Source organism: Rhinopithecus bieti, unplaced genomic scaffold, assembly GCF_001698545.2.
Source record: "Rhinopithecus bieti isolate Rb0 unplaced genomic scaffold, ASM169854v2 scaffold_13352, whole genome shotgun sequence".
NCBI classification, from domain to species: Eukaryota; Metazoa; Chordata; class Mammalia; order Primates; family Cercopithecidae; genus Rhinopithecus; species Rhinopithecus bieti.
Window position 1 is genome coordinate 1,677,396 of NW_016808026.1, and position 22,578 is coordinate 1,699,973.

Sequence of the window (22,578 nt, forward strand, 5' to 3'; positions counted from 1 at the left end):
AAAGTGGACTTACAGAAGAATGTCAAGAAGTCCAAAGTCCAGGGTGAAGTGTAAGTTTCAAACAACAGTTGAATACTACCCAAAGGGCTTATTGCTTTCTGGAGAGTAAGAACAATAAATAGATCAGTTGATCTATAAGTGCTACCATAGATAGATACATCCCCAAAGTAACAGCAGAATTATTTAGATCCTACTTTTATTACATGCTTACCAGCCAGGAGGATCATCTTCAAGATAGACAGGTAGACAAGGATCATTAAGAGGAAATAGATGCCCAGGTTGGATGAGCAAACAAATTGTAAGGAAATATCTATCAGTTTTATATGAGTAAAGGCCTAGATGAATAAAATTGTGAAGTGCTGGAGGATCATGCAGAGAACATCAGTGTTATTCTGGGTGCTCTGTTTAGAAATCATAGCAGTTGAGAGACGTACCAAAGTACTGGAGATAGGTATATGACCTGCTTTTAGGCAGGGGAAAATGGTAGAATTTATAAAACTTGACTGCTCAGTAAAATGCTATCAAACCAGGTCAATGTCTTTGGAACAATGATCACATATGAGGTTTGTTAGTACTTACACAAAAAACAAGTAGTGATACTAGGAACAAATATTGACACATGGATATTATCCATTTAATTTCCTTCTAAAATGAGGCCATCGGAGTGCTAGAGAGAATGCATGGTAATGGTATATTTTTATTTCGGAAGGTATTTGTTGGACAAAATAATTCAGGAAATGTTGGATAAGATGGAAAATGTGGCTTGGATGGATTTATCCTAGTAATGCTTTATCCCACACAAATGTTGTTGAAATGTTGATTAAATCAGAGTAGTTTTGATTGATGAGCTGCATTTTAGTTTACCCACCCTGAAAATTTGTGTTCACCAGATTTGCAGATGTCACAAAGTTGAATATGATGGCCACTGCAAAGACTGCTTGGCTGTTCAACACTAATCTGTTTACCTCTGTCATACCTTTGTGCCCTTGAACCTCTTAAATGCAGCTTATTCCAGAGGGAGCTGTTGGACACTAGTGTCAAAGCCGCAGATGCTCAAGAATGCAGAAACTTGTGAACCCTCAGTGGAATGTACCACAGAAGGTGGATTGCTGGATTTTTAGTGCTATTCACTTTGTTGACTGAGACAGTAGAGCCTTTGTTTGTTTGAATCAATCTTCACTGAGAATTATTCTTTTATCACTCTCTGTCTCTCCCCCGTTTCCCCCTCTGCCAGTCGTTCCTGAGGCTGATGCTGTAGATGCTCACCCAAATGTTCTTTAGTGAGCTGGTACATCTTTCCCCTACGAGCTGTGAGTGTTGGCTGGGTAAATTCACAGCTGCTTCTTCCTCATTCTCTGCTGAAGGAAACACCACCAGAGATGCCTGGGACCTTAAGCCTCACTTCTAGGTGTGGCCTGCAGGCAACGACTGACTCATTTGTGGGTACAAAAAGCTGATCCCTGGCCTCAAGCTAGGATTGTGGTGTGGTGTGATTTATGCTCTAGAACTCTGCACAGGTTTAGGCTGAAAGTAGACCACAGTGGAGACCCCTTCTATGATTAACTCCTTCCCCTCTTTTATACTATTCTCCCTGCTTCCTCCCTTCTTTCTCTTGAGATGCCTCCTTCAAGTATCACTTGAACAAGAATCAGCTCTGCCTCTAGGAAACAGAACCTAAGGATCCCCTCTTTCTCTCTTTTCATCTTCTTTCTCTTTCTCACTTTCGTCATGGCAAATAAGGTTAACCCATGGCAACACTACTCTGTAGTTCTGTCTGTAACCTAAAAGGAGAGGTCAAACACTTAAATTAGCATTTAGCTCAATTAGCACTATTCCTGGGTTTGGTGCCAAGAAACAACTGGGAGGTTTATTAAAATGCAGATTCTTGAGCCTCATTTCAGAATTGCTGACTCTCTGGGATGAGACCCTGGAGTCTGTATTTTGTCACATCTCCCAGGTGCTGCTTTGTACAGGTACATAAGGATTTAAAAACCCTTGAGATATGATATGATTATACTGCTGCCAAAGTTGTGAGTTTGATCCATTGAAGGCCACTTAGGTGAGCATGAAACATCATATACACACACACACACACACACACACACACACACACACACACACACACACACACACACACGTATACACATATACTTTTCCAGTCCTCTGAATTTTACTCTAATCTTTCAAAGCTACTTGAAAACATGTAATACTCAAATGGACTCACACGTGCACAGTACATTGTTCAAGCTCAATGTCACCTCAACTTTGTGGAGGAAAAAGCACATCAAAGGGCCTGTGGTGATGCTTCTTCAGATACCAGTGTTCTTGCATTTAACACAGGCACTGTTTGTCTTGACATAAAGTTCCAATCGCTATCCTGGGGGTGGAGGTGGTTCCTTGTTTTTCCGCTGGTGTTACTTTTGTGACAGAGAGACAGGGTACAACCACTGAATACAGCACAACTATGGCAGACAGCACCTCACTGGCAAGAAAGCAATAGATAAACAGAATTCCTGCTTTCAGGCAGTAAACATCTTTAATCTAGCAACTTGCACAGAGGCTAAATTAATCTACTTAATCCTATGAAGATAAAGGGGTTGGAATCTGCTACTATTTCAGTTTTTTGAAGGTGAAGTTCAGATGTGGAGTTTTACCCTCTGCCTGGTAAAGCTTTCCCAGCCAGTGATGGCATCTAAGAGTAAAGCTGCCTGCCCTGCATTGCCCTGTGGCTCTTGGGAGGACGGAAGAACCACAAAAAAATTTATCCTATAGGTGTTCATTCTGTCTCACTAAACTGAGGTTTCTGACCACTCCTTATTTGGTACTCCTCCTTCAGGCCTGTTGCAAAGCCTTAACTGCAGTATCAGGCCACATTCCACACACTCCATTCCATGTGCTTTCTTGGCTTTGGCTGTCCCATGGCTGTTGAAGAGCCCCCAAAGTAAGCTGGTTAGAGGTTGTTCTGGGGTTGCTATTTGTATGTCAATGTCACACTCAGGTAAGAAAATTAGATTGAGTTAGGCATCAGTGAATTCTCACAGACAATGTACAATACAAGAAACATAATATCCTACAAAGAAATGGTGGCTCTGGAAAGCTAAATTTTGCTCTTGCGGGGGGAAAATGCATGCATCTGGGCTCTCCAACCTCCAAAATTCACAGATCAGAAGAGTGTGGAGTTGTCAATATGAGAGGCTGATGCAGGCCAGGAATAATTTCCAGAGCTCTGCTTCCAGCTCCCTGATACCTCTCCACCTGGGTGAGCCATCTGAGCTCGGCACGGTGATTCTGCCATCTGTCACATTCCTCTGGATAGCGGCCACATTTTTGCACAAGTTTCTTGCTGAAGAGAAGTGTTGGCAGCTCTGGGGACCTTCTGACCCACCTGAAGAGACTTTGTGGACACCTATAGAAGAAAGTGTTATAAGAATAAGAAGAAAAGAAGAAAAATAAATGAAAAGATGTTCTCTCTGTCTTCTCTTTAGTCACACCCCTTGCATTCCTGACTTACTTCTAGGAGACAAAGAAGGAAAAATGAAAAATCATGAAGGCAACAAGAACGCCAATATTAGGCCATGCACTATAGTTTTACAAGTTGCCGTTTACCCCCTCAAGAAAATATTTAAACTAGATGTTCAAACAGATGCAATTCTAAGAAAGAATAGGTAGCTACTTAAATGTATGATATGAGATACTATAGATAACATCTAATACTGATTGAGGAGAAAAATTGCATGTGTACACACATGGAAATATACATTTGTTGTTACATGCACTATGTGTGTGCATATAGGTGTTTTGCAGGTGTGTGCATACACAAATACGTGTGTATGCATACACCTACATGTGTGCATGTCCGTGGTTTGTAGGTGTGCACACGTGTGTAGCTGCAGGTATGTGTGTGCATGCTGTGTGTATATGTAAGCACATACGTGTTAAAACTAAACATAGGCTTTCAGTAGGAGAGAACACTTAGGCATCCATGATACAGAATTCTTTCTGACCATATCTGTAATGGAAAGTATGAACATTTTATTAGTTTTAGATGGGATATGTCTCACTTCTGATGTGACTTGTCTCAGGACATCTCTGTTGAGAATTCAAACCTCGTGCCTGACATTCATGGTTCCAAATTACCTTTCCGGTAGATCTCCTTCCTTTCCACATGTATACTCCAAAGAACAGGGGTTCTTCACTCTCCATGAATACACCATGTTTCTGTGACTTTGCTTATTTTCTACTCCTTGCTTAGAACACTTTTTATATGAGTGTAATGCTAGTGGCTGTAACAAATAAATCCCCAAATGTCAGTGACTTAACAGAACAAAAGTCGTTATATATTTTCTTATGCAGCACTCATATAGGTATCCTGGTCTGCAAAAGAAGGAGAAGGTGGGGAAGGTGCATCTGCATCTTTACTGCCTTGATGAAGGAGACACCTACATCACTTCCGCTCAGATTCCACTGAGAACCAGTCACATGGCACAGGGGCCAGGAATGTCATCCTGGATAGCAGCTTCTCCCAAGTGACAGCTCTACTATGGAAGTGAGAACACACATATTGATGAACAGTTAGCTGTTCTTTCTAAAATAATGACCATCTGTCTAAAATTTCCGATGATCTCAAATTCAAATTAATTGTTTCACCTTCTCTGACCCCAAAGCACTTTGTTTACACCTCTCTTACAATAAGAATTATGTTATTGTTGTTATCATTATGACTGTCATTTGTTTTGGAGTATAGCACAAGATACAGAGTAATGGTGAAGAGGACATAGGCTTTGAATCAGTAGATTGGGTTTGGATACTGGCTCCATGGTTTGGCAATGGACCCTCAGATAAGTTATCTGATCTTTCAAAGGCTCTGGATTGTTTTTATGAGGGCAGTTGTATCTGCATAATGGAGATTAATGGTAATATACCTCCTAGGAGTGTTGTAACAATTAAATAAAATCAGGCATTTAAAATGCTTAACAAAATATCTGGCCCCTAGTAAGGGGTTAACAGACAGTAACTATCTGTTAGCTCTGTCTCCCCAGTTAATTACAAATTTATTGAAAGTAGAAGACTCTTTTATAGATTTGCACCATTCAATACAGTGCCTGGGACATAAAAAGGGTCCAATAATGTTGAAGTAACTTATAAGAGCTGGTCTGTTTTGCATTAGAAGTGTAAATAGGATCAAAACAAGTTTACTTTCTCTATTTTATTTTCTCTAAACAGAACTAGTAGCCATCTGTTTTAATTGGTGTCTCACTTGTCTATAAAGCTGAAAAGCACAGAGGGAAATGGTCTTATGTCTCTGTCGTGAAGCAACTTGATGTCTAATCCATGGATCTCCCGGGAGTTGAAGTTCTTCAAGATTCTCTGGCTGCCCATTCCAATTCCTTATCATTCTATGCTGAGAAATTCTTCCTTAGGTAGGGACCACATTTCTCCTATATGACTTACAACTATTTCCTACTTGAAAACCTTTGATCAAAAGCAAAAATTAAATCTGGCTTCAATTTCCCCTATTTAGATGAATCATCTTTATTTTCTTTACATGGTATATGTGTTTTAGATTTAAATATTTTAATTCTTACTACCAGAACTCACTTTCCTTTTCAGAAGTGATATCTCAAACTGAATATGTACTTTAATTAATGTCTGTCTCCTATTCTTGATAGAAAACACCATCTCCCATTGTTGACCATCATAGTTTGTTTAATGAAGAGAAACTCACTCCAAAGATGATATGGTTGTTTCAACTCAGAGCAGAAGCATGGGGTGGCTGACTATAAGTTCCCCAGTCTGTAGATTATGAGACATTGTGTTTCTTTTCATTTGACAATGTAGCCAAGTACCAAACATAACCTGACACATAGCAGATGATGTATATGTATCATAGGGGTTCAAAAATAAATAATTAATAGTGAATCAACTAACTAAATTGGTTAGTGGAAGGAGGTGATCATTGGTCCCTGTATAAGAGGAAACTCGTACTTCTTTATTCCCCCTATTTTACTAAGCAACTTGAATACATCCCGTCTGCACTGTTGCTGTAACAAGCAGAATCATCCCTTATGTTTAGATTTCTATAGCTGACTTTATGTCCTTTTGGCAGCTCTAAAACTTTTTTGAGCATTCCAATCCTCTTTGTCTTCTAGGGTCTTAGGGACAGAACAAAGCATGAGTAGCTTGTGCTTCCTCACCTCCCTCCCCCTCCTACTTTCCCCACTCACACAATCTACATTTATTCATCATCAACAAGGAATCTAACAGGCACTTAGGATCATGGGGACGGCAACAGTTCATGAAACACCCCAGAGAATGACAAGTTTATTAAACTAATGCCCCAACTGTACTTCCAGATTGATATGGCCTGGGGAGAAAGCTTTCATAGTAACCCTTCACAGGGATTTCTAGTTTACAGAATGCTTGGACGTACATTATCTCATTTGATTTTCACACTAAACTATTTGGTGATTGAAGCTCAGAGGAATTAATCAACTTGTCCAGGATCACATAGTCAGAAAATCATGAAGACTGGCCTTATAGCCAGCATTTCTGATTCCAAATTACAGCTGTTACAGAATCTACTTTTGCTACTTATAATAACCGTGTTTCTGCTGGAAGCTCAATTAGTATTCTACCCTCACCTATTTTCTGCCTGTGTGAAACTCACCCAAAAGAGTTGATTTTCTATGAGCATTCATTCATTGATTCCCCCTTTCAACAACAATTTATTAAGCACTTTATACATTCTAGGCAGTGTACTAAGTGGTAAGACACAGCACTAAGTAGCATAATCATGATCCTTGCCCTCTCAGGGCTTATAATCCAATAGGAAGTGAGGAGTGGGATATAGAACATTCAGAATTCAGATTCTGCTCATGTACTACAGGAAGAGCAGCAGCAATTCCACTTAAACTCATTGCAAATATTAATAAATCATGACCTAAATGGGCTTTGCCTACCATCTTGGGCCCAGGCCCTAAAACTGTGGCACTGCCATTTCAACTGCTAAATAATTTGCTCCCAAGTGTTTGTGTAATGGGAAGAGTGTGAGTGTGTATGTGTTTACCATATTAGACTGAAATGTTTTAAAAAACACACATGCACTTAGATTCTGATGTAAGTGTTAAGATAGGAAATGTGTCAAGAGCTCTAGAAGCATGTAGCTATAGCTAGCGTGCGTTCATGGCTTACTGTATGTAAGGTTGTATTCAAGGAGATTTGTATTTGTACTATTTAATCTTCAGAACAGTCATGTGATGTAAAAATGATTGTTACCTACATGTTTCTAACAGGGATTCAAAGAACACAGAGGCTAAGAAAATTCCCTAAGGAACTTTGGCACCAGGGTATATATCCTAACTACTGCCTTACAGGAGAAATGATTAAATTGAACCTGAGAGTTTGGAAAATTCTCTGAGAAAGTGCCATATAAATGTTGCATCAGTTTTCTTATCTATAAAATATGGGCAAAAGGCTTTCTACACCAAAGGATTGCTCAAAACAATAAATACGGTAATATATGTAAAGTCATAATGATACACCTGTCATTGTAAGCACTCAATAAATTTAGCTATTATTAGTATTCTTATAATTATTAATAAATGAAGAGACAAAGATGCTGATAATGAGTTAAACGAAATGAAGTGAGGTGGTAAAGGGTGCTCTGAAAGAGGGAAGGACATTGGTGAAGGCTCAGAGGTGAAGGAGAACATGATAAGATCACATTCAGATATCTGGAATATTGCTTATGACACTTTTGTAGTCTGGCATTTTTTTCCTGGGCCATATAAATTATCTTTGCCACTGGGTGGTGTGCTGCTTGATGGCAAAAACCAGGAAAAGTTTTCAGTTTAGAAGTGAGAGTGAGTTGATATGTTTACTTTCTACCTATGTGAGTGATGATGGTGATGATGGTCATAACAGACTTCACAGTTGATGTAGCATGTCTAGAAACATTTCCTCATCTCCATCTCCATCAATTGTTATGAATAGCAATATCAATTAGAGCTGCAGAAAATGATTTGACTACAACTGAACTTTTCTTAGATATAATGCTGGTCCACCTTTACCATGATGGGGATGCTCTTGACTCTGAACCTGAACCATGAGAGTGAAGCTCTTGACCCTTTGTAGTTATTACTTTGTTACAGGGCAGACTTCTTTAAAAGACAGCACAGCTTTCCAGCTTAAAATGGTTGATTGACCACATGTTTATTTCCACTTTCTCTACACATCAAATGGAAAGATAGGCATAAACACACAAGAGATGGTGGATGGCTTGATGCTGTTCTTGAGGTAGTGCGTTCCCTCTCTGATGAGGACTGGATTAGTTCTTGTTGGAGTAGAGTGGATCGTTATATAGACAGGATGCCCTTCTGGCTCTGCCTCTTTGCATGTATCCAGTTTCCCCAGACCTTCTCCACCATGATTTGACACAGCTTGAAAGCCTTTGCTAGAAGTCAAGTTCATGCCCTTGAACTCTGTAGCCTGCAGAACTGTGAGATAAGATAAACCTGTTTTCTTTATAAATCACTGAGTCTCAGGCATTCTGTGATAGCAACACAAAATAGACTAAGACAATACCCTTTATATTCCCTGTTCCACCTAAGCTAAAGACTGGAGGTTTACTTTCTGGAGAGGCTGCATCACAAAGACTCCGGTGTCTGTACCACTAAGCAAAGCAGAGGGAGGATAAGTGTTACATGGAAACAGAGGGATTAGGTAGACATTGCATACTGGAAAAAAACACAAACAAACAAACAAAAAACACTCCCTTTTTTTCATTTTTACCTCCCAGAGCATTGGGAGTCTCTTTTCCCACTCAAACAAGATGGAAGGATTTTTCTTGAAGGAAACTGACCCACTCAAGATACAAAGTCTACAAAACTAGACATTTGTGATTTCCCCACAACACTGACAGTCTGGCAAATACCCTCCACCCAGTTTCTCTTACTGAATAAAGCCCACTATCTGATAAGCCCCTCTCATGTACACAGACATATTCCAACTAGCACTTTACTACTTTGCTGAAATTGGAATGGACCCCAAGATTACCTGATGTTTCAGATAAGTCTCTAACGTCAAAGACAGTGCCCAGAAGATATAGAAAAAAAGGAAGCCAGAAGATAAACCATACAGGAAGCTAAATAAATTTCAGAGAAACTATATTTCTCTGAAAGATAAGATATTGCACATATGAAATGCAACCAAGATGGTATAAGTACCATTTAGAGGCCAAAAAAAATCTTGAAAATAAAAAAAGTAAAATATTAAAAATTAAATATAAGTGTTAACTAATAAGCAAATCTTCCAGAAGAAAGACCAAAATATTAAATACATAAAAATATAGGAGAAAAGGACAAGAAAATTAGAAGATGATTCTAGAAGTTCCAATGTCGAAAAACGGTTGCTGCAGAATATAACAAAATGGTGGGATAGACACCGTTAAAGAAGTAATAAAAGAAAATTTACCACAACTAGGAGGGCTGGGCACAGTGGCTAACGTCTGTAATCTCAGCACTTTGGGAGGCCAAGGTGGGCAGATCACTTGAGACCAGGAGGTTGAGAACAGCCTGGCCAACATGGCAAAACCCACTCTCTACTAAAAATACAAAAAAAATTAGCTGAGTGCAGTGGCATGTGCCTGTAATCCCTGTTACTCTGGGGGCCAAAGCAAGAGAATGTCTTGAACCTGGGAGGCGGAGGTTGCAGTGAGCCGAGATCACGCCACTGCACTCCAGCCTGTGCAACAAAGCAAGACCCTGTCTTAAAAAAAAAAAAAAAAAAAAAAAAAAAAAAAATTAATTTCTAGGTCAAAACTCTTACCAAGTGAAAATGGTCATCATGTGAAGGGATCCATAAAAATACAAAATATCAAATATTATTTTATGAAATTCAGAACAGCAGGATAAATAGCAAATCCTAACAGATTCCAGAGAGAAGCATTGAAATAAATAGATCACATAGTCACACACTAAGAAAAGAGCAGAGATAGAAATGACTTAGTTCTATGACAATGGGGAAATGTCTTCAAAATTCTGAGGGAAAATGATTCTCAACCTAGAAATCTATACCCACTAAAGCTGTCAATCAGTTGTCAAAATGGAATAAAAATATGTCCAATCAAGCAAAGTCTCAAAACCCAAGTTCCTCAGTACCATTTCTTAGGGAGCTATTAGAGGATGTGTTTCACCTAGGGAATAAAGGAAGGAAGAAGAGCTTGGGTCAGGCAAATGTTATCCAAACCAAGAGAAATGTAAGGACTTCTCAGATGGGCAGTGGAGGAAATCTTAGGATAACTGCTGTGCTGCATCTTGGAGAATTATTATCCAAGCTGGAGCAGGCAAAGGGAGGCTCTAGGTCAGCCAATGTAAACTCACCATGTGTACCAAAGCCTGTTGTCAAGATTGCCGAAGAGCAAAGGAGGCTACACTCTGGAACACGCATCAACTTGCAGAGAATTGAGAACAGGCCACATTGTGCTAATGGCTAATTTGTATTTCCTTTAAAGGAAAAATGTAAAAAGCGTGATATCTATGCCTAGCAGCTTTTTTTTTTTTTCTCAGATAGAGGTTTTATTTTTTCCCACTAAGTGAACATATGGAGTGCTAACCAGATTCTTTAGAAAAGCCATGTATTATCTCTAATATTGAATGATTTTCAGTGAAAGCTACAGTGCTTCTGAAATGCCACTACCATCATAATCTTCCAGAAAGATTTTAAATACTATGGTAGCCAATCTCTTTCAGTCGGCCAAAACTCATGTCAAATGGTGTACTCAGATATTGAACGCAAATGCAACTCCAAGCCTTACAACTCTGCTGTTGTTAAGGTTAGTGTCATTGAAGGTGGATCTTTGTGCTTTTATTCCATGAACAATTTATTGGGTGTTAGAAATAGGACTTTCTTTTTGGACATGAGTGAGTTGGTTTGTGGCATGGATGTAACAATAATCAGATCCAGTACGAGGCATCACCTAGACTCTACATGAAGGGGCATTTGAAGAAACAAAAACAGTGAACAAAAGGCTTTGAATTTTTACTTGAATCTTTCAAATATGGAAGGAACTCAATTTAACACCCACCACACATATCTCAATCATCTTTTCTCTTTTCTCCAATTGTAGCTCTGGAGGTCTTCACATGCCAAACCTTCAAAATTCTCCCCAGAACACAGCTCATGAGGCTTCACTGTGTCACTTCCTGTTTACCCTTCTTCCTCAACTCTTTATAGTGTAGATCAGCTTGGTTCTCTTGACTTAATTCCATACCTGGCTTTGCCGTAACAAAGGAGAGCTCAATAAATGACTCAGCAAGGAAGAATTTTTTTTAATTTTTTTCTTCTTTAGAATTCCATGTCTTTTATCCATTCTCTGGATATAGCTTTATGGCAAGGTGTCAAAGACATGCCTTAGAAAACAAGGGGAAAATTTAACTGATCCTAGAAAGACAAAATTATGTGTGGTAAAGGGGGAAGCTTACATGTGAGCTGAAAAAATCTACACATGAATAAGTCATGTTGATAGATAGGGAATAGTTTTCATTAGAGGTTCTAGAGGTGGTGGAATTCTTCTATCAGTGTATGCATGTAGATACATCAGACCGCCCGGCTCCACCACTGTCAGCAGTGCTCCCCATTGTCCTACTTTCTCAGCCTGAAACAATAAATGAAAGCCCTTCACATCCAGAAAATATACTGATTGAAATATCATCTTTGGGAAGTCTGTTCTAAAGACGCTAATTGATATTGTGTGAAGAAGTGTAAGTGTCTGTCATGAAAACCATTTTAACGGCGGGCTTGTTTTCTTCTTTAGTTTGTGTAACTTGGCAGAGTGTTAACTTTCCCCATAGAAAACCTATTTTGATTTATGAATGTTTTCAAAATTTTAAGATTCTCCAAACCGTTGTTTCACCTGTAAGTAGAGAGATAGCTTGTTTGGCTAACTGCCTTGCGTGACTCTGTGCCAGGCAATGAATAATGCCATGTTCAATATTCTAAATTTGTGTTCCAAATTCTGAATTTCCAATGAGCTGCATGGAACTCTGCTGATAAGTGACTGATTTTCCCTGCAAGGATTGTCTTATTTTAAACTTCAAATTTAGTTACCTTACTTTATGTAAGGCAATTTTGAATGGGTTTTAAAGTGCAGCTGAAGACTATTCATACCTTTCTAAACCTAGAAGGCAGAAGAAGTGAACTAATGATGGAAGGCATCTTACCTAAGAGGACTACAGGTCTTAACAGCAGCACACAGGGAACTCTCTTTCTTTTGAAATGATGCTAGCCAACCTTTAATAGAAATCTCAGGTACAAAGCATTAATGAAGTTGCTGGTATTCACTCCAAAGGATTTCTGTGTGTTTAAAAATACAAATACACTGGTATACATTGATCTGGAGCTGAGGAAGCAACGAATCATATGAGTGACCAGATATTTCTTCAGTACTCAAGTAGGCTGATCTAAAGTTCTAAAGTTTGGCTGAACCTAAAAATGCTATTTACCAATTTTTGTCATCCTCTGCACCTTATCCTAGGCTGTATTCCAGCCTTTCCAGCATAAGGGGGAAGGAGGGCTTGTTAATGGGGAATGTCTGTGAGTATTCCGAAATAATTTTGTGAACTTGGGCGTCATTTTTTTTTCTCTTCTTCTCTTTTTTTGTTTCCAAGTTATATGTCAGCCAGGACTGTACCTAACTGAATCTGAGTTTGCATAGATTATGCAGCTCATTTATTTAGTATAGATGGTTTGAGTACAAGTGCTTAGGTAATTCACACAGCTTTCCACACTGGCCTGGGTTGACCAGATTACTGCACATTCTCACATATCTCTTTAGCTTTGTAAACCTGTCAAGAGCTTAAAAACCAAGACTTTCTTAAAAATTATGTTTAAAATATATTTAATATCATCATTCATGTACTACATATTTTGATTAAAAGTATAAAATATGACTTTTTTTTCTGGATGTAGGGACCATTGCTCTGGAAGAAATGAATATGTTAATTTCTGGAAAGAAAGACTCAGTATTTCTGTGGCTAGAACTGTGATTGGGCAGGCAGGATTCTTTTGTTTTCTGTGGTCATATCATATTGATAGGTGATATTTTGTATATTATCAGAGGGATAAAACAAAACTGATGATAGTCTCCAATAGTGACTGAACCAGGAGAAAAATACAACATAGGGCAGTTAAGCTACCTATCAAATGACTGCCTGCTGGAGTTAGATCAGGGAAGTGTGTTAGTGCTGGCAGGCATTGTGAGTGAAGAGACAACTTGATAAGCTCTTTCTCCAAGCTAATTGGGTAGATGTGCTTAACATCTCTCCCTCTAGTGAGGGGAGGATAAAAGTATAAAGAGAGACAAACCAGGGGAGGAGACCACTTCGCATTTTGTTCTGACCTAGAATGTGGAGAACATATAGGAGACGGATGCACCGAGATACAAAGCTAGCCATGAACTTGCTGCACAGAGGCTAGAGTGACCGATTTTCCTTTTGGTTACCCCTCATGTTGAGAAGCATCTTATGTAAAACACAGACCCATGAAATACAAGAATGAATTATTAATCTTAAAAAAGAGTAACTTGTGGCCGGGCGCAGTGGCTTATGCCTGTAATCCCAGCACTTTGGGAGACCGAGGCAGGTGGATTACGAGGTCGGGAGATCAAGACCATCCTGGCTAACACAGTGAAACCCTGTCTCTACTAAAAAAAATACAAAAAATAAGCCGGGTGTGGGGACATGCTCCTGTAGTCTCAGCTACTTGGGAGGCTGAGGCAGGAGAATCATGACTTGAACCTCTGAGGCGGAGGTTGCAGTGAGCCGAGATCACGTCACTGCATGCCAGCCTGGGCAACAGAGTGAGACTGTTTCAAAAAAAAAAGGAACTTGTATTAACATCTCCATTGCCCATTTTCACTCCAGAAATGGCTCATTGAGGTGAATTACAGCTTTCTGCAGAGATGTAGGGAAGTACTTTGAGTGGTAGAGGTAGAAGTGGTGACATCTAGGGGAGAGTTGGTATTTGCACAGTCTGGGGATGGTATGGCAGAGGCCGGTGGCATAAAGAGCTTCATATGGAGACACTGGGTCTGAGATAGGGAGTCACAGTCAGTGTGGCAGAGGGACAGGTGTGGATCTCTGAGAGTCCACTTTGAATAATGGTGACTGAGACAGCATTGCTAGGTGCCATGGACCAAGACATGTGAGGACTACAACAACCATGGACAAAAGAAGCTACTTCTCACCCAGTTGTCTGGTGCTGTGTAAGTTCAGCATTTTTTTGAGGTACGAAACAGATGAGGGGCACCCCAGTGACTGAGATTGAAGTTCTCAGCAAGCAAAAGATTAGGGGTTTAAAACTAAAATTTGATTCAGAGAAATTTAATAAAAGTGACACTTTTAAAACTCTGATATTTTAGTGTTAAATTCTTCTGTGTTTTGGAGGAAAGATGTATAAAACACCAAGTTCAGAGCATGGTTTATGACAGGTGTTATTTCTTCAGAAAATGTTTATTGAGTACCTACCGTGTGCCAGACTCCATGCCAGATCTTGGACATAGTGAGTCATAAACAAAACAAGACTCAATTCCTGTGCTCATGGAGCTTACCTCAATCAATGGGGCTCACTCCGTTCATATTTAGTTACATGAGGGGAGCCAGGCTTAAGGACAAAGCTGACTCACAGATGAGGTCAAAGCCAAGGAAACCACAGGGAGGGTAGAGTCAGTGGCCTGATGACACTATGAAAGTCTGGTTGAAATCCCTGCTGGGAGTCCTACCTCTCGACTTTCAACTACAGGAAGAAAGAAGCTCCCCTGCATGCACACACATATTCTCTCTCTCTCTCTCTCCACCCCCCACTCTATTTCTCTCCCCCCACCTTTCTCTCTCCCCCCACCTTTCTCTCTCCCCCCACCTTTCTCTCTCCTCCCCCGCTCCCCTTTCTCTCTCTCCCTCTCTCTCTCACCATTTCTTTTTTACTAAGCCAGTTAGAGAGTTCTAACATTTGGAACAAAAGATTATTTACTAAAACACCCAGAAAAGAAGAGAATGGCCAGATGTGTATCATATTTAAGGATGGTAAATCAGAAAAATCAACCAGTTGAAGGAAACTTAAGCATGTTTGCAGAGCCTCAAGACCAGAAAGGAAAGCTGTTCAAAGAAAAGCCCAGTGAGTTGCATGTAATTGGCATGTGATAAATAGTGGTTTACTTGAGTAAGGTTAAGTTAAGCTTTACCAATATTATAAATCAGATGACTAATAAAGAGGATGCTTTTAAGGAAGACGCGGTGATGGTTACAGGCAAGAGGAAACTCTCCATCATTAAGCATTCATAGAAAAGAGTGAATGAAGGAGGCACCTATACACCACCAGGAAAACGACAGGATAGAACAGCCCTGTAAGAATTCCATTATATTATAGACCAAAGCTCTAAGATGCTGAGGTTTGTGAAAACTGCTAAGAATCATCAAAAGGAATTTTAAAAAGTTACAGAATAAGCTCTCCTAACTGACCTCTGCCTAATGACACGCCAGATTAACTGACACTCTTTATTCTGTTTTTTAAACATCCTGCCTAAAACCTCAGCCCACTGCAGGCTCATGATTGAATCCCAGGCTCTTTCTAGTGTGCCTGTGCATACTAGGCAGACATGCAGTCGGAACTGCATGCAACTGGGGATTCCATTTTGTTTCTTCCAGTTCATGACAGTTTTATGTGCCATAGTAGTGAAATATGTGAATTCATGAAATGATTAGAAAAGGTTAAAAATTCTAAATTGAGTGTTTTAAAAGACTTTGTAAAAACAAGTTGCTAAAACAATATAAATGATTAATAAAAATGAGATAAAATAAAGAACAATAAAGGAAACCACATTCTAACCAAAAGTTTCTCTTGCTAGTGTTCTAAGTTTTTACTGCACTTTAAGAAATCAAAAGTGGAGGATTGGGGCCTATGTTTCTAAGTTATGGCATATAAAGGAAAGCAGGGCAGAACTCCAAACAGGAGATTCACACTCAAAAAACAGGCTCTTACTCTGTATCAAAGGAATGGGGAAAAAATGTACATTTAGATTGTTTAAGTGCAACACACACACACTTAAATCTACCAACTACTCTAGGTGGATCACATTAATTAAGGAATTTCTACTACATGTTCAGAGGAAAAACAACGAGAAGGAGCAGATCTATATAGGACATTTTGTGTTATGCTAACTGATGAAGTCCACAGAAAGAGCTATATAACCCTATTTTTGTTCCATCTCTTCTGTCAGGAAGAGTGTTCTTTATATTAGAAATAATATAACCATTCTAGTTAAGAGGGAATTAACAAACAACGCAGGTGAAAAAAGTGCCAAGATGTTTTAAAAGTTTAGTTCTTCAGGCTTTAGTAAATTCATTCTACAGGTTTCAAGAGGAGTTATAGTTGAACTCTAAAGAATGTTAAAAAATAGAAGAAATAATAGAGGACTTGTTCTTAGTTTCCAAAAGGGAAGAATTTGGATTCAGTATGTTTGATTCAATGCTAGGGAAACACTGGAATGTATTATTAAATGTATTATTTATGAGAACCTAGAAACGAAATCAGTGATCACTTAGAAATCACATCAAAACAATCTCAAATCTTTCTTATTGTTGTTATTTTATAATATGCTGATGAAATCACAGGAAACAGCCAGAAAACTCTAGACATAGAACTTCAGCATATTTATTATGATATTTTGATGGACAAGCAGAAGTAATATGGTAATATGGAAAGAGCTGGCATTGATCGAAGGGCTGTATCTAGAGCAGAGTAAATGCTAAAGAAAGGCCTCCATTGGTGCAGCTATGTTTTCCTCTTGGTCTTGTCTTAGCTGACTTCATCAAATAGTACTGATCAAATTTTCAGATGACGAGAGATGACATGTTTAAGACGAAGGGTAATAGAATCAAAAGAACATGACCAAATAGAGTAATAGACTGAGGTCTGTTAAGACTAAAATCCAACAAGATTGGATTTAATTGGACATAACTCATGTAGTTATGGGGAGTTGAATTTGAAACCCATTTATCTGGGTTGGTTCACCAGGAAGTCTTGTAGCAGCCGTGGAAGAACCATTTTAAGGGATCTTAATGTTATGCAATTGGCAATGTCTACCTTATAACATGTTGAGGTTATAAATCATTAGCCATTAGACACAGTGTCTAGGGTGTGTGTGTTAAATATTCTCAGTTCTCATTCCAATCAGTTCCAGAGCATCCTGCACAGAATGGAGACTAGCTATTGAGGAAATCTGGGCAGCGTGTGGATGTTCAGAATTCCAGAGAGAGCTTCAGGTCATAATCTTGAGAAATCTATTCGTATGAAAAGGACCTCTGAGGAAAGTGTATCAAGAGAAAACAGAGTGAAAGCTAGCCAGCAAACAAGTACCCACGGATGGAACTGGAGTCCCAGAAGTAGGGCCATGGTCAAAATGAGACAGATTAGAAACCTAGACTCAACTTTTATCAATGGACTCAGTAAAGGTATGAGAAATGAGTTAGGGAGTGACCAAAGAGACCATGTAAAGACATGTAAAGACAGTAAAATAGAAGCAGTAGTTCAAAGTTAAGTTCTAAGTTAGGACTGGGCCTAAGTTTGAGCTTCCCTGCGATGATAGCAACACTTGCATTTTTTCTTTTAGCAACACCAATCTGCTTTCCATTTGAGAATCCCCTCTCACCCACTGTGTATTCTTTGTGGGACTACAAACCAAGTCACCTTGCCTTTCTGTAACCAGCATGAAGATATGACCCGAGATAAGACACTGGACTCTGTCTGGACTTTGAGCTTTAAAAAAAGTGGGATGCAAGAATAAATACAAGTAGAGTGAAAATCTTTCTTTTCATTTTGGTTCGATAAAGGTCTGTTTAGGCTCTTATTTTTCTGATCCTAGTTCTCCTACCTTCTTGGTAATTATTCAACCTTTGAAGGAAGTTATTTGCTGCTAGAAAAAATGACAAGTGGCCAAATACTGTGGTATAACACTTTAGGAATGTACTTGGGTTGCTGTTTGTATATTAAACCTCAAGCTGCTTTCTGGGGGAAAGTCTGGCTTTTCCTATGGGTACTCAGGGAGCCTGCCTCCAGATTGCCTTTCTCCACTAAATCATTTTGACACACTTGTGCATCACCATCGATTGTGTGGTGTGATATGAATGATTTGTTTCTGTAGTGATGTTTGTGAGTGGCTTATATTTTCTTAAAAATTAAATCAGATCCAAGACTCTCTTTACAACAAATTCACTCCCATTCTAACTAACTTGGTTGCAAATAGGCTTTCTTAAGTGGGAGAGAAAAGTCTGGAATGACTGGCAATTAATGGAATTACTCATAGCCTGGTGTCGGCTGATGGGAATGTGTCATGATAGGAATCTCTCACGTGTATCACTATACGCCGACTGCTTTCCAGAGCATAGTGAAGTCATCAGCTGAGAGATGAGTAATATTACCTTTAGGAATCTAAATTCCATCCTGGACAGAGCTTCCCAGCCTAGTCTGTGGCTATATCATCAGATAATAGTACCTTAGTTTGTTAAAGAATCACCTATACTGATATGTCCTTTAACATTTTACCCCCATGTTTCTTTTTTTAAGGACACATGAGAAAAATATACTAAGTTCTTACTACATGTGCTGCAAAATATTGCTAAGGACACTGCCTGCCATGTTTTCAAAAAATATATTTTTAGTACCTTCTGTGTTTCAGATTCTGTGTTAATCTCTGGGTATACGATGAGAATGAGGACAGACCCGGTTGCTCAACTCATGGACCTTGCATTCTAGAGGTGGAGACACATTAATCAAGCAATCAAAAAATTAGATGTATGATTACAAATTAATAATTGGTATGAAGAAAAGACATATACAGTGTCATGAGTGCTTTGACAATGGACTCTCTTCAGTCTAGGGAGGACTTTGGGAATCTGAAGGGTGATTTAACAGCTGAAGGATGAGTGGAAGGCAAGCAGGAGTAAGGTCAGAGCAGGGACTCCAATCACACATTTGCTGGATATTTGGGTACCATTATTGTCTCTTTACCTTTCTTCAACTCCTATATCCAATTTGGACTCTGCATAAGTTGCATTTTTTTTACCTTGGAAAATCTATCCAAGGCAGAAAGAGGCGTATCTTTGCTATATTTTGAAAAATGAAATAGTTTATCTTACTTTTTCTAGGAACATTCACTTCCTAACTTGAATTCAAATCTTTTTTTAATTGATCTGTTTTGTAAATTGTGGTTACTATGACAATAAATTGATTCACTTCAAAAGCTATTAACAGCAGATTGGCTATTTTTTTTTCTTTGTTGAGAATATTATAATAGGTAAAATGTCAGCAATAACCAAGAAAATTACAGGGACAGAGAAAAATGGCACAGGAATTTTGCAAGATATGATATGCCTCCTGATGCATTATAGAATTTAATTTCTGATCAATAATTGAGAGATATTAATTCATCCCATGTGAAAAACCAGAAGCACAGGTTTAAGAATGACAACCTTTCTTTGATTTTCACCTAATTTCATTCAATACTTCAAATCAATATTTATTGATCTACTATGAGCCAAGGACTGTGCTAAGTACTAAAAATAAAAAGATGAATAAGACAGACTCTTCATCCAATGATGAAGCTACCAGCCTGAATCGTCATGGGCACAATGGAGAAACATTAAAGTCAGAAAAAAACATGAAGCTGATGCAAGGTAGATTTCCTTTCTTTTATGCAGCATATCATAAAAAGACAAGAGTACACCTGAGCCAATGACAGTGTCTTCAGTGTATTTTCCATTTCCTAGAAACAGTGGAAGTGAGATAAATACATTATTCAAACATATTATCTGATGGTAAAAATACCATCACCATGGACACTCAGTACAAAGCCGAGAGGGTCCGTGAATTACATACCCTGAGAAGAGGATGTGTCCATGAGTTCCCAACCAAGAACTTTCTGCCTTGGTTAAGAGCTGGCCTGACTTTCAGGCCAGAATGCCTCCATTCACATTCCAGCACTGCCGGTTGACAGCCATGTAATTTGGGCGTGCCACCTATTCTGAGTTTCAGTTTCCTTATCTGTAAAATGAGGACAACAATACTAGTATCTAACTTAGGGGGCTATTATGAGAAAAATATTAATATTTATAAAGCTCTTTGAATAATGACTATCAAATAGTAAATACCATGTATGTATACGTGTCTATGTGTGTATGTGTGTGCCTGTATGTTTGTGGTAAATAAAATGAATATGGCACACTTCAGGCTGAAATAGTTTTTCTTTATCTAAAGGGAAAGGACCAAGATCAGAAATCCAAAGGAAACACCCAGCTCACTTTAGACCTTGACTTTAGGCTCCCTTCACATTTGAATTGTAATGCACTGGAGGATGTTGCATCATGAGACGCGATCCTGGGCCACAAGTCTGTACGGTACTTTGCACCTGGTCCTGTGATGGCAGAATCTGTCATCTCATCTTTATTATTATCATTATTTTTTTACTATGACCCCGGTGTTATCTTCAAATTAAAAAAAAATTGTTATTAGTTTCATTGTCGAATGACCATTTTTGCTGTTGAACTTCTGCATATACCTTCCTTCTGAGCTCTGATTTGCCTTTCTTGACTGTGGCCATCACCATGGCACCCACAGCAATATTGGGAAGTCTATTCAGCTGTACCTTGATCTCCTTCATCACAATGACATACGGATTTTCAGCTTCTGTCCCATCAGCATAGTGGATCACTGCTCCTAAGGAAGACCAAGGGCAATCTGGAAGTTTGCATCACAGGACCCACCATGTCCTGGTTTCAACATTTTTAATGCTGGAAAGGGACAGAAAGGAAGTGGGTACCCAGGACATTGGGATATGAATTTTGACACTCCATCTACTCTCTTCACATCTTACTTCTCTAATCCTGAAAGGTTAAAAAAAACCTTTAACATGTTCCCAGTCTTAAAAATCTCATTTGATCATGCTGGGTTAGAAACTTGTAGTAATTAAGAATAGTAACTACAATTTCTTAAGCACTTACATTGTGCCAATACTATTATAAGCAATTGACATAAATTAACCCCATTTGTAAACACATTTTAAAGATGAGGATGCTGAAGCTCAGAGGACTTAAAATACTGCTCACATTCAAATAACTAGTAATCGGCAAATCCTGTATTAGAGTTCAGATCTGCAAAATTGCAGAGTCTGTATTCTTCCTATTGTCTTCAGTCTTCAAGTCACTTCCACTTCATTTCCTACAAGGAAGAAAATAGATTGACTTCATAGCTTATATCCTTCATCATCTTTCAGTTATTCAGGATCTATTTTCCAATTTCTGAAATATCTTTGCCTCTTATTGATCAATCTCTTTTATACTATTTACTCTTTATATATTAAATGGCTTTTTAGTAAGTCTCCTGAATCATGAAATGTAGAAGGACTAAAGTTTGAAATCAGTGAGCATTCTTATCGAAAACTTATAACAATTCTAATGTAAGAGAAGCCTACAAATGCCACAGTGTTGAGAATGTGAAGTGTTTGAAGGCTGCTACTTCTAGAAGCTTTGTGTTTTCATAAGTTTCCTGTGTAGGATTAGGGTGCCTCACCATTCTGCTAACTCCCCACCCCACCCTGGTCTTATTTTCCCTTTAATTTCCATAGCAAGTTTTTTCTTAATCAGTAATGAACAGTAGCATGTAGTCTCACCCAGGACATAATATCATGAATTCTGCGTTAGTGGAAGCCAAATTAATAAAGTTTTACTGTATCAAATTCCTGCCTTATTTTTTCCATTGTTCCTAGGTTTATTAGTTTTCTTTTGGTGAGTATTTACACCTCCTTAACGAAGGAAGATTACTTAACAAATGACCTTCCCAAATGACAGAAATACCAGTATGTGTAAAGCAAAGGCCGGTAAACAGCAATGACTCACATTGATCTTAACTTTATTGAAAGCATCATTGTGTTCCTTGGCATGAGGAAAAGTAATACTTTAAGTCTTTCAAATGCAATAATAAGAGGCTGTAGTGCTTTAGGAAATTGGAATCTGGAAGTCATAGGATGGGTCAAGAGACCAGTTCCTCCTCTAAGGAGCCTGGGTAGAAAGAAAAATAGCAGCATTGTGCTGGAGGTCTAATAAGACACCACCACTAGGGGCTCTCCTGCTGAACTCCCATGTAACCTACTGAATGCTTTGAAAAAACCTACTTAGGCAATTCTACAGTTGTAAATTGGCAAATTGGCCAGAGTCCTGAATAGCCTTGAATTTAAGTCTGAAAGGAGGAAAAAAGGATATTTTATCAGGTCTTGTAAACTTATTTGGTTTTCCTCAGAGTTCAGACCATCACAAAACACCCATTTTGACTTTGAATGTGTCTTACACAACCTCCATGAGACCATTGAATTCTTATCTATTTATATGCAGACAAATGTGTGATGTGTGTGTATGTATGTGTGTCTATGGGGGTGGCAGAGTAAATCTTTTCAAGTGCAGAAGTTTAATGTTTTAGCTCATTTTGGGTCCTGCAAAATAACTTAAAATGGTCATACATAAGTGACATAAATTTATT